A 13,263-nucleotide genomic window follows, 5' to 3' on the forward strand; every position below is an offset into this window, starting at 1 on the left:
TTTTATTGCAAAATCCAGTTTCCTTTGTCTGCTGTTTATACTGTTTAAACAAAGTTTATGAAATGTTATAAAATAAGGTACCCAAATGTCATCTTCCATTCAGTCTGACAAGCATCCTTCATTGCATAATCATGAATCTTAACCTCGGCCATCTGAGGGACTGGCAATCTAAACCCTGAACCAGTCTTGGAGGGTGGAGAAACTGCTCTGGTTTTGGATTTGTTTACTAAAATTATGAGGTCTTTGCTGAACTGCAATATTTGTTCTTTGACCTTTATAAAATGACTTATGTTTGGGAGTTTATTTTAAACCATTTAGTCTAAATTCCTATGCATATTTTTTCTTGCTATTGTTTTCAATCAGTTAAGGAAATCTAGTCTATTCTGTTCTTCCTAGAAAGGGGAGGAAGAGATGGGCTCCACTGTGAATTGCTTCTTTTGGGCTTTGGGAACTGAAGTCAGTTCGCAATGTGAGCACAAAGCTTCTGCAACTTAAGCACGTAATTTAACACTAGACCCACAAAGGACATAGAAGGTAGTGTTGTTGGGTTGAGATGCCCATCAAGATCCAGATTCTTAGTTACACGTCTGGGCTACCACTTCAAAATAGGAATAGTTACAGAGATCCCCCCAAAAGCCCCACTCTAAGGAAAATGATGCTAAACTAGCCAACAGGAAAGAGTATCTGACAAAAGGAGAAGTTTCATATGAATTATGAGAACTGGGGCATGCCCTTGGATTGAAGTCTCCCTGATTTCAGTTGAATACTCTGGCCACTAATTCTACGGTCATTTTTATGCTCTTCAGCCCAACAAGTATTACACTTCTACACAAGCAGAGACAGTTTCAACAGTGAGACTGATGGATATCTGTCCTATACTGCCCTCTGATCTGCAAGTTATAAAAGGCGATACATGAATACACATTTCCCCTATGGGTAAAATCCAGCTTTACCCACACAGATGAAAGGATAGGGGTAACACAGCCACTGGCTCTCTTGTTCTGTGCAGGATTCTGTCTACCAGGACAGCACTGGGAATGCTTACTGAATTGGGCCTGGAAAGTCACATAAAAGAGGAAAGTCTACGCTTTGAATCCTGATGCTATTTAGGTGTAGGACAGATGGTCCACAAAGTCAAGATTAAGGTCCTTGTAGGCTTATCCTCTAAAATAAAGAAAATACCAAGAAAAAGGTTCTTTAGGGGAAAAATATTTTTTCTTTTCTTTGAAATTTTCCACCTGACTGTTTTACTGTTTTCCTCTACAATTATGACTTCTACAACAGCCAATAGACTATCAGCCAAGACATTTATTTCTAGAGGTAATGCCAGTACCTCCTGTCATGGAAAAGGCAGAGTAAGAGCGATGTTTCATGCAATTTGACCTGCTCAAAGTGAGATTAAGATTCTGCCAGAGAGCTGGTGATAATGGGCTCCTCGCTAAACATGAGCTATGACTGTTCTTTTTCACCTCTGCAAATTCAACTCTAGGACAGACAAACATGCCTAGGGACCTAAGGATAATAATTACCTGGAAGCAGATCAGCACCCATGTAAATGTCTGAAGCCAAAGGTTCTTGTTATTCTACTCAACCTAAGAGACAGGCTATAGCAATCAGGACTAATTGAAGAGTGAGGGTAGCCTTTCAAGGATATCTCTTTCGGGTGCATTAAGGCAGCACAGCCTGAGGTCAACAAATATAGGGTCAATTTAGGAAACACTGGTGTTGTCAAAATGAAACCGTCAGCTGGTTTGAACAAAAATTTGACATTTCTACATTTCCTACAGCAGAAACAGGAAATAGGTTTGGAAATAGGTAACCATTTTGGTTTGAGTTCCAGGAATTCTGTTGTTAATTCTCACCTGGTGGTGAATATGGGGCTTTTTGTCAGTGTTGGAGAAGTCTACAGGGTTTCTTGTAGTCAGGAGAACCCCACGGAGTCCCCCAGGGCAGAGCTGAAACTCTAAAACTTGTTTTCCACAGCTTATGATGGAGGTTACCAAGTGTCCAGGCTTCTTCCTCAGTGCCAGGGTGAAGTTCTCGTTAGAATTAGAAATTTTAGGCTCTGGGAACAACAATATAGAGTTTGGAAATCCAGATCTATCTGCACAATAGATCTGTCTTGAATTCACAGGCTAGGGAAGACCAAGCTCCTGATTATCCTACCAAGCAGTGTTTTTTTTGGTGGCAGGAAACTAGGAGGGTTTTTGTTCAGAACTCTGCATGAGTTTTGGTGAAGTTGGATTTGATTCATACAAATTGAGATTATCTAATGAAAGCCTGCTTACCCAAAACGTCCAGTTACACAACAGAATAAAATAACATATCAGAGAATGTGATTGCTATGTTATATTTGCAAGCTCCTCCTCCTGGATCAGGTGGTGTTTTTCTTCTCTATTTTCTATTCTAAGCTGCTGTGTGATTTGCTGTGCAGTGTTAAATGCTGATCTGACAGTAGTATGCTTCAGAATCCATGTTGAAGGAAGCAATTCCCCTCCCCAGATGCAGGTCCAAGACTGTAAGGAGAGTGTGGAGCTTTTGTTTATGGGTACAAAATCTGTGGCCTAAATCTTGTGTATGTCCTCTGGTAGGAAACCAAATCAGAGAGCTCACTACTTTATCTACAGATGCCAACAGATAAGAAAATACATACATTAGTGTGCTTCTGTAATTTATCTGGTGAGAATAAATTTGCACCTGCAAAACAATGGAACAGAAAGGCTGCTGCAGATCCACAGTGGATATAGCAGGATAGTATACTTTGCAAGTGCAAAAAATTTTTCTAGAATCTGTCCTTATATTGTCTTCCCCACCAGGTGTTTCCATCTCCTTTCAGTCCTTGGGTCTTACAAATCATGCTGTGTAGTTAGAACATCGGCATCAATCCCATCTTCCCTTTAACTCCATTCTGAAAGAATCAGTATAAAAGAGATGAGCTTCGTCTTAGCATTCCAAATGAGTAGATATGGCTCAGTTACTAAAGCAATACTGGCCTGGTGAGGAAATGACAAACTCATTCTAAGATATGGGCCAGGTAAGAGTCTCTCTTTTTTGTTATTCTGCACGGTATCATTTGAATAAAATGATAGGCGAATGCTTTCTTAAGGTGTTTCTGAGAATACATACCTTCTTTTACTTGGAATAACAAGAAGCCAAATTGAGCCCAAAATTATGAAAATTGATGGAAACCAATCAGTTCCACCCCCTGCAAAAGAGATTGGATTGTCCTTCCTGATCAGCTGACATGATGAAGAATGGATAATCTGCTTTTATTCCTTAACAATGAGTCTGAAAGAGAAGTGGCAATATTTTACTTTTGATTTTAATACTTCCTGTATTTCAGTGTCTAAAATAAATTCTCCTTGCTAGAGCTTGAGCTAAGAAGTGATTGCTAAAGGTTTCAACTTACAAACTTCAGAATCAGAAGTCCTGACAGAAGGATGTGAGGTCTTTTTCTTCTGAAGGATGCACAATTTAGTGCCTGGTCTGGCTCCCAGAGGGAACAATGGGATTATTGCCATTTTCTCTAAAGTTGCAGTTGTCTTCCTAATCATGTTGTAGTTCAGCTGAGGGATATTTAGACTAGAGTGGTAAATGTTTGGGTATTAAGACCCTCTCAGAAAAAAAGAAAAAGGGATCAGGGAAGCAACATTTAGAGAAATTATTTGTATAACAATAGACCAAGAGATCCTTGCCAAAATATGGACTAGTTGTGCCAGACATGTGTGTACAATAAAAGAGTTTGTAATCTGAAGGAGAGGTGTTAAGGATTTTCAAGCCTGTACCCAAGACACAACAAGTAAGGAAAGGATAAGGTGCTCTTAATAAACCTGTAACTTCCATCAGAGCTTACAAAATCATCTTTTGAATGCATTCAGAATGGTACACAATCTGATGCTTTATAAGTCTATCTAGAGATCTCCATACATTTCAGAAAACATTATTTAATTTTCTAGAGAGCTTGTAAGCATTTCCTTATTCCATAAGCATGAAGAGATACAAAGATTTTTCTAAAAGACTGTTCCAACAGAAATTATTATGCTTGGCAAGCCTGGAATTGGCTGTAAGGTCTTTTTTTTTTTTTTTTTCCTTGAAAGGTAAATTTAAGTTAATTCATAAACAAGCTTTGCTACTGTGGGTTTTTTTTTGGTTTTCGTTGTGTTGGGCTTTTTTGATTTTTTTTTTTCTTTTCTTGCTAGCCATTTCTCTTCTCCATTTTAGGTCCCTGAAAACGTTTCAGATGCTATTCCCACTACAGTTATTGAGTTCTGCTTTTTATTTCAGCAGCGGAAGGACTGGAGTCATACATATTATTCATATGTGAATATCTTGAGATGCAAACATATCACTTTTGGTGGATAATTAGGTTTTCAATCTTAATACACAATTTTAAAGAACATACTTTTAAAAGTTAGATTTAGAACACACATTGAGAGTTAATAAGGGAAAAGAAGAGTATTCAAGGAATAAACAAGGAGTCTCAGGAAGCAATTTTTTATACCTATATATTTATATGCTCTTATGTGTCATAAATTAAATCAATGATGCCAAATATCCTGTGAACTGTAATTATGGCAAATCATCTGGCTATAAGATAAATTTGATTAAGCTGGAAGCACTGGAGGTCATGTTAGATATGTAAGGTGGGCCCTGCATGCAGATGTTAACAGAAAAACTTCAAGCTTATTGGCATCTACTTCCCTAAGGAAATTGAAAACATAGTCAGATTTAACTTATTCCCATTCATTATGCAGTTAGCAAGCAACTTAAAAGGTTGGCAAGCTCTACCTCTCCCCCTCTGAGGAAAAAATAAACATAAAATTAAAGTAAATGCCCTTCCTAGGATCCTGTTTATTTTGAATGTCTTCCTTATTCCAGACTTTTATTTTACCAAAATCAACATGTTGACTACATCCTAGTGAAGCATTGATAGTAAACCTGAACACTCCTTGCAACATTATCAGAACAGACAGGTTTCTCAAACTCTCATCCTATCATTGGACAAAAGCCCTTAGCTAGACAATACAACAGCTTGATCTGTGGGAAAGGCGAAGTTAAAAGCCCTAAATTGGCATTAAATGGAATCAGAATTGTTTGCTCCTTTTCATCTCGTTGAACATACAGACTGTTTGGCTGTGTTTATACTGCTGAGTTGATTCAAGCCTTGAGGCTGAATAGCACTAGCTGGCTTATGTCCACACTCCACAGGGTCAACTCCCTCTACGACTGACTTCTCTTAGCGACAACTGAAGTGGTCCAAAACAGAGCCAAGGAGAGCACTAAGAATTAAGCAGTGTGCCAATAAGTGTGAATGCCTGAGCTCATTACCTGGTCTTCTTTGATTTAGCAGTATAGATATGCCCTAAAGAAAAAAATATCCAGTTGCTGTGAAAACTTAAAAACACATGACCAGAGCAACAGTGATGATGAATCCGTTAGATGTGTGAGTCTATAGGGGTACGTGTCATAGCCTAGGAAGAGGGCTTCTCCCTAGGATTCTCAGTAATATTCATGTCTGGAGAAGCAGAGACCTGCTTCTCAAGATTATGGTCACAGCAATCATGGATCACAAAGAACTCTGCTGCAGCTGCTCTTACAAGGATCACATGTACCTTGGTATAGCGTAGGCAGCTATGCCTGCCTGCGCCCAAGGGCTGGTTACCCCTCTTGCATGTATGTACACACACACATATACATATAGGAGACAAAATTCATATGCATATACATAGATATACAGATAGATATATGAAATAGAACCAGCAGTGCACTCCAGTTTGTATAAAACCAGCTTGTGCTATGGCACTCAGTATAATTTTAAATTGCTGCTAAGAAATCTTCCCGACAATGGAGTCATTGATTTGAGTATGCTCCTTTTAAGATGTTGCCCAGGGCTGCTGTTGGGAAGCTGCTTCACAGGCTGCCAGATATGTCTTTTTGTTGTGTAACACCAAGGGTGGCTTAGGACATGCGGCCATCTGAAATACTGGTTAGTCTGGGAGAAGCCAAATCCAATGTGAGTCACACTCATACTGTATCTTCATGCAGTGTGGGGGTGGGACACTGGCATACACCATCTCTTAGTCTCTGCCTAGTTCTTCCCAGCTGAGAAACAACTGAGCTTGCTCCAGAATGGAGCTTGAGGGTAAACTAACACTTAGACAGCATGGACATTCAGGACATAAGACTTGGGCACAAAACTCTAGCAGACACCAACAAGACAGTATAGATGTGATTTTTGTTTACTAAATTTGAAATAGCATTTTTCCTATGTGTTAAATCTTCCGTCTAGAGTAACTCAAACCTTTATAGCAGAGTTGGTCAGGTTGGATTGGGAAAATTATTTAGGTAACATCGAAAATTCTGCCTTGAAAGATTGAGTCTAGAGACTAGGAAGCTGGAGTTTCAAAACTCCACTCCAGTTTAATATTGAGCATGCTACTGCAATATATTGTTTTCCCTTGATAAGCCCTCAATGTGATATGATATTGAAAATACAGCCAACCGTCCGATATTGATGGCCAGATTATCTTTGTTGAAGTTAAACCACATCCTAGGCACAGAGATGTATGATCTGGCTGCCTGATGGAAACTGTAACCCACATTCACATAGCAGCATGTATGAGCCAATATATTTTGTTAGACTCTTAAACCACCTCTGTAGCTACACTGGAAACATGTAGTAATGCAGGGGATGGTTTTAGGCACCGACCTGTTAATGGTCTATACAGTTTAACTGGTGGCACAGCCCTTGGCATGGTATGGCCTGTGCCAGCTGGCACTTTCCCAGACAATGTCCAAGCCCAGCTCAGGGCCTGGCACAGTCCTGGGACTCTTCCCAAATGCAATATGAACAAAGCCACCTGTTCTAAGTGGAAAGAGAGTTTAGCTGTGTGGTTCCACGCTGTAGCATGCCACTTGCTTTTGGAGCTAGAGAATTGGCTCTGGTCCGTTTTATTTACTGATAGAGATATAGCCAAACTGATCTATGCAGAGTCAGCTTAGCTTCTGTACACCCAGTGTACCGGTTGCACTGGACATGTTAGGAATTAAGATGCAGAGATTTCAAATGTCCTCAGTTTAGGTTTGGAAACACATTTTTTCATTTACCTGTGGAATCCCAACGCTTCAGTTACTTGGATAAAGGAGAATTGACTGCAAGGGAATAAAGTTGCATCTACAAGGGCGTGACCAGTTTGGCCAGGTTATGCCACAGGTGCATATGCATTGGCGATCATCTCGTTATACATCCTTTTGTAGCTAACTTTGGTAATCTCAGCTTGAGATCTAGTTTAAAAAAACCCACCAGTATGCCAAGAGAAAAACTGAAGAAGTCAGTAGACCTCTTCTGAGTCTGCCTACAATGGCATGCATATCATCTAGCCCTTCTAGACAGTGCTTATGTCTGAGCTAGTCTCTAAGCTCTCTTTCAAGTCATTAGAGACAAATAGGTACTTTTAGGGACTGATTCATCTGACCTATTTTAGATATATAGGGGCAGATGAATCATACCTTAAAATTGTCTATTTCTCTCCAGTTGTTATAAAGGAAGCACATGGCAATTATCTCACACATAATTTCTACACACCTACAAGAGACATTCCTCAGTCCGCAATGGTACCGTACAATTATTTTTAACATTTTCTTCAAACTTTCTGAGTAAATCGATACACAGCGGCAGTAGGCCACCAAGGAGTAGCTTTTGGCTTACGTCCAGTCCCCCCATGGTGGTCAGGCAGTGAAGGGCAGGGGCGCAGACCTCAGTGGGAGGTGGGTGACACAGGGTGGCCTGGGGGGCAGCTTGGGGGCCCTCCTCAGCAGATGGCAAATGCAGCGGCCATGGACCTGGTGGGACTTGGGCTCTGCTACAGCTGCAGATTTACGGCATGTTAAACCTCTGGCTACTCAACTGCCAAAGGAAACATGAGTGTCCACAGTAGTTACGTTCTTTATAGGAAATGAATGAGCACAAAAGGGCCATCTGATACCCCACACACGAATGCGTGAGTACTGTCTTATTAAGGACAAAAGAGATCTGAGGAACAGGCAGAGATGTGAAATGTAGTACTCCCGCTTTTTAAAATATGTTAACAACTCCATCTTCCTTAACTGTTCAGTTTTTCTCTTCCCCAGAAAAAAAAAAAAAAAAAAGAGTAACTTTTCGACTCGTTGGGTTTAATATATCTTGCATTTAATAGTACCAAAAGGATCTTAAAATGCTGTATTAATTACAGGCCAGATGTTGTATACAGTGCCAAGCTAAATTGATAGGACTGTTCAGAGCTGTAAGTGCTGTGCCACAAAGTTATGTGTTTGTAGTCAGCTCTCAGGGGAAGGGTAACATGGCTGGCAGCTACGTACCACTAAAAGAGAATTTTGACCCAGGCAGACAGGGAAAATCTGTATGATTTTAAGAATTATGTTATTTTTTAAAGTCTCTTCCACATGACTTCTGGAAAGGATTTACACTTTGGTATTCAGGAACTTAACTAGGCATTTCCATTGGATTCACCTTGATCTGCTGCAATGCGCTCTGTAAATTTATTGCTCTTTCTGGGTGCTGTTCAAATGCCATGTTTATTCTTGGTTTATAAATCATATCTGAGATTTTAAAATCTTTCAAAAAAATGTGGACACCCAATTTCCATTAAAATGAATGGGAATTTTGAACCCTGTCCCTTCAGGTGTCACTAAAGCTTCTGAAGCTGCCTTGGACTATTATTACGTTGTACAAAAAATTATTCAATTCAGTATGCTGAATACTTTATTTCACCTTCTCTCCTTCCAAAATGAAAACAAACCAAACCAAAACAAAACCAAAAAGCACTTCTTTTGATGATTTCATGGCAACATATTTGTCTTGAATTTGGATTTTTATCAATAACACAAAAGCCAATTTAAAGTATTCTACAGAGACTAGTGCCACTTTTCTTCAAAATGATCTAGCTTTTACATTCAAAAGAAAAGTAATCTCCTCCTATATTTTCTATATTACTAGCTCCATGCAGCAAGCCACAAAACTCAAGCTTTTTCTTGGCTTCTCATTTTTGTAGAAGACACCAATATAAAAATAAGTATGTAATGACATTATTAGCAACATACAATAATATAGGTACACAATATAGTATATATACTATAGTGCTTATTTCATATATTTGTATATAAAAATATAAGAGTGTTGCAAAATAGCTTTTATAATGCTCCCCCTCCCTGTGGTGTAGATCCCCAACATTTGTAAAATCTGTGAGTAACAGATTCTGAGCTATCAGTATGCTGAGTTACGAGGGATATCCAACTCCCCAAATGGCATCTGATCTGTTATACCAATTTGTTCTAGAATATAATCATACTTAACAAATGGCATTTGGATTTAGTGTCTCCCAATAATCTCCTTCATCTAAACCCTTAATCAAGAGATTATGTGTTTTATATAGTTTCATTTAAAAATCTTTGATATGACTGATAAGGAACTTGAAATGTGCTTTCCTGGAACAGCCTGTTTGTGTAAATGCTACAAGCCAAAATGGACACTTGCAAAGAGAGGTGAAAGAATCTTAGTATTTACTGTTCTTGTAGGAATAACTGAGCCCAGATGATAGGACCTCAGAAAATAGGCCCTTGAGTCATTCTGCAGAGAGATGGTACTGACTTTCCTTCATGCTGTTCTGGTGTTGAGTTGAAAGTATGGAGTTTTCTTCTGTGTGGAGTCTCTCTTCCTCCGTTAATGGCAGATGCAGAAAAACTTAGAACTGTTCTCAAAGTTCCTTTTTGTATTGGATGAAGAATGGAGATGAGCCACTCTTAAAACAATTTCAGCATAGTTTTCTGTATGTTATTCAGGCCAGGTTTGCCCTGATGATGTTCTCATCATTTGGGTTGCTATAACACAAAACTATGCAACTATATTTGTGCAGAATCTCTCAAACAATATGTACACTATTCCTGATTCTTAGGAATCAGGTGAAAGAAGAGATGAGACTGATTCTGCTCTAAATCCCAATAAAAAGTAACACAAAACTAGGGGCAATATGCTCTCTCCAACTAGTATGCGTGAAGGACAGTTGCATTGGACCCTACACGGTGAATAAAGACCACAGCTGTGCTGGAGGTAGTTCAGTAGATCTGGCTGTTGAAATTACCAGGTGTGCCCAAATGGCTTTTGGCAAGCTCTGCACCTTGCTGCAGGGTCTCCTGGGAATGGTGCTGCCCATAGTTAGCTCTGTTTGCAACAACTCCTCCTTTCCTCTTCTCCTTCCCTGCCTGTGGAAGCTTGGATCCAGAAGTCTCTGCCTCTGGCCCTGCAACCATTCTCCTTAGATATTGCTCTGGCAATGGATTTAAAGACAGTAACAGAAAAAAAAAAAAAAAAAAAAAAAAAAAAAAAAAAAAAAAAAAAAATTAGGCCTAAACTGAGAAGAAAACAAGCTGCTTCTAACTGCAATCAGGAATCCTCGAGATATTAATCTAGGTAGCCACCACCTATGTATCTACGTAGCCACTGTCTTGACGTGCAGTGTCAAGTGCAGTTTCTGTGTTGGAAATGGTCTCTGTGCAGTGTTTATTATAGTGCCATCTCCTCTCCTATCCTGTCATGTTCTCATGGCAGGATAGAGCCTAAAACATCTACTAGGTCCCTGAAAAGAGGGGAAGGTGGGTGGGTATTGTGAGCATACATGGGCTCTCTCTTTTGGAATTATGTATTTTCTATCCAATTACTTCTTATTTGAATGTCCCCTGTCTAAGAGCACTTGGGGATAGCCTGGCAAACAGCACTGTTCTAAGGGTTTTTACTTCCCGTGCTATCCATGACGAGGCTTGTGAGTCAGAGCCCTGAGGTGCCCCAGGTCCCAGCCCTGGGTGTTAACTAACGTGTTCTGGGCTGTGAAGTAGAGCTGAGCCATGGAGATGCAGATCTCGAGAGACTGGGAGGGTGGACAGACGAGGTCTGTGACTCCTTAAGTGGCCCAACATTGGGCCATGGCTGGACTCGATGATCTTAAGGGTCTTTTCCAACCTAAATGATTCTGTGATTCTAACACAAGCTATCAGAGTTTGTGAGCAAGGGGCCTAATAGGGGTTCAATGGCACTGAGATTGGACCATGTGGTTGGACCATGGCAAAGAAAGACTCAGGAGATGGCTGTTTGTTTATTAGAGTGGGATGTAACCTCAATAATCTTGAAGAAGTCTTTTATATTGCTCTTCTCTGTCCTAATTCATTGAGATAATGAAACAGCACAACTGCTATGACTATTGGTGTGTATATATATATATTATACATATATATTAGAATGACTAGAAGCCAGAAATAATTATTTGGTTCTCTGAAGAACCAAACCTCTTGGTTTGGAACCAAACCTCTTAACCTCTGGGAAGATCCAGAATGACATGCACATATCTAAATGGATAAATAAGATCAGGACACAGGTCCAGTACCTAATCCATACCCAGAGTCTGGTTCCTGCCCATGCACAGGAATGCTGCTACCTCGGGTTAACAGACTATCTGGGCATCAGTCCTAGGTCTAAGGCATTTGAGAGTCCAAATCTACATGTCCCTGAGTATATGGGCTCTGAAAAGTGAGGTACCCTTAAAGTACACCTAACAGATGTAGATAACATGGAGCACACATCAGAGCAAGGTAAGGGGTGGAGGAGGTGGCCCTGGTTGCCTTTTGTGTAGGGGTCTAATGCTCAGAGCAGTCCCTCCGACCATCAGTTTGCCATAATGATTTGCTCTTACCAATAGGAGCCTTTCTGTCAATTTTATCTTTTTCAAAACCAAAGTGTGTGGGTCTAATAATGTGGCTCTTACCATTTTGATTGAGTGTGTGAATACAAAATATGATTTAAGAAAAGACATTGTGGGAGCTTGATTCCAAAGCTGAGGCCAGAAGCTTTTGCATAGCATCCTCCTGCATAAACAGCCCTGCTTTTCCTGCTCTGGGGCTAGGTCCTCAAAAACATGAAAAGTGCAGTTTTCAGAGGGGAGGCTGGGTGATCCTGCTGTAAGTACTGCAGTAGGAGGGTGTGAATGGCGCTGAGAGCTTTCCAAGAAGGGAAACACAGAAGACAATTGAAAGTGTTTTTTGGTTGCAAAGATTTAACATAGTATTCATTGCTTTAAGCATTGCCTTGTCAGATTGCTGCACTTTGACTGAGCTTTAGTAGCTGGAGTAGAACAAACTCTCTGGATTGTCTCTTCCAGCTCTTCATACTAACAGAAGCATAAAATGCTAGAAATCAACTGCACTTGGATAGGAAACTTGTAAAGGAGAACTTCCTTGATGGAAAATAAGATTTATGGGAAGTGTGGCTATTGTGGGAGATAAAGCATAGTTAATACATTTGGGGGAAAAAAAGAAGGAAAAGTTCACATTTTTCTGTCACTTAACACCAAACATTCAGCCAAAGGAAAACAGGTACGGATTAAGCAGAAGACTGCCAAAGTTAGTTAAAGTTTATCATTCACATATTGCCTAGAAAATGTCATCCATTACTATCCTAATTAGTCCATATTTGGGCTGTCTGGCATTCAGCGACAAGTCGTTAGCAAGATAGAAAAGCTGCTACTGCAGTACAGTCTGAACTCTTCTGGAAAAAGCTTGCAAAACAATGAATAGCACAGAAAAAGTGAGCAAGATGTTCCTATTTCCCCAGGGTCACCAGAGAGCAAAGGTACATGATATGAAGCTGAGATAACCTGACTCTATTTCAAAATCTGTTTAAAAAATGAAGATTAAAAATACTGTGCAACTGTTCTATAACAGTGAGGCCAGGAGCTGATTGAGAGGATGTTGCACTATTTCTTTTAATCTCTACTAGGAGTTCAGGCAGAGGAGACCAAAAAGAACATCTAGCTACAGTCCCACAATAGGATGTAAGGATGATCTCTGTTGCTAATTCAACATGCAAAGACTCAGCTGTTGTACCTTTACCAGGGAGAAATGCGTCCTATTTTCACAGTACAAATTGAACATACCAGAGATGTCATTGTCAATCTTCACAACACCCTCTTTCCCCCCATGCCCCTGCACTGCATAGTGTTACTGTCTTGCTTTCTACATGTGATATGGTTGATCCATGTTCTTTGCAACAGTAGATGCTATTTAGCAGCAGTTTTCCATGATGTGAATGGAGCTGGCTGCCATCTGAAGATTTGCTTGACATGTTTCTGCTCCTCACCTACTCTCAGCTGTTTAATATAAGTAAACTGGCCGTCGAATTTGGGTTTGAGTGGCCTCTTATCTGACATGTGCATCAGCTGT

Source organism: Aquila chrysaetos, chromosome 19 (assembly GCF_900496995.4).
Source record: "Aquila chrysaetos chrysaetos chromosome 19, bAquChr1.4, whole genome shotgun sequence".
In the NCBI taxonomy this organism is placed as follows: Eukaryota; Metazoa; Chordata; class Aves; order Accipitriformes; family Accipitridae; genus Aquila; species Aquila chrysaetos.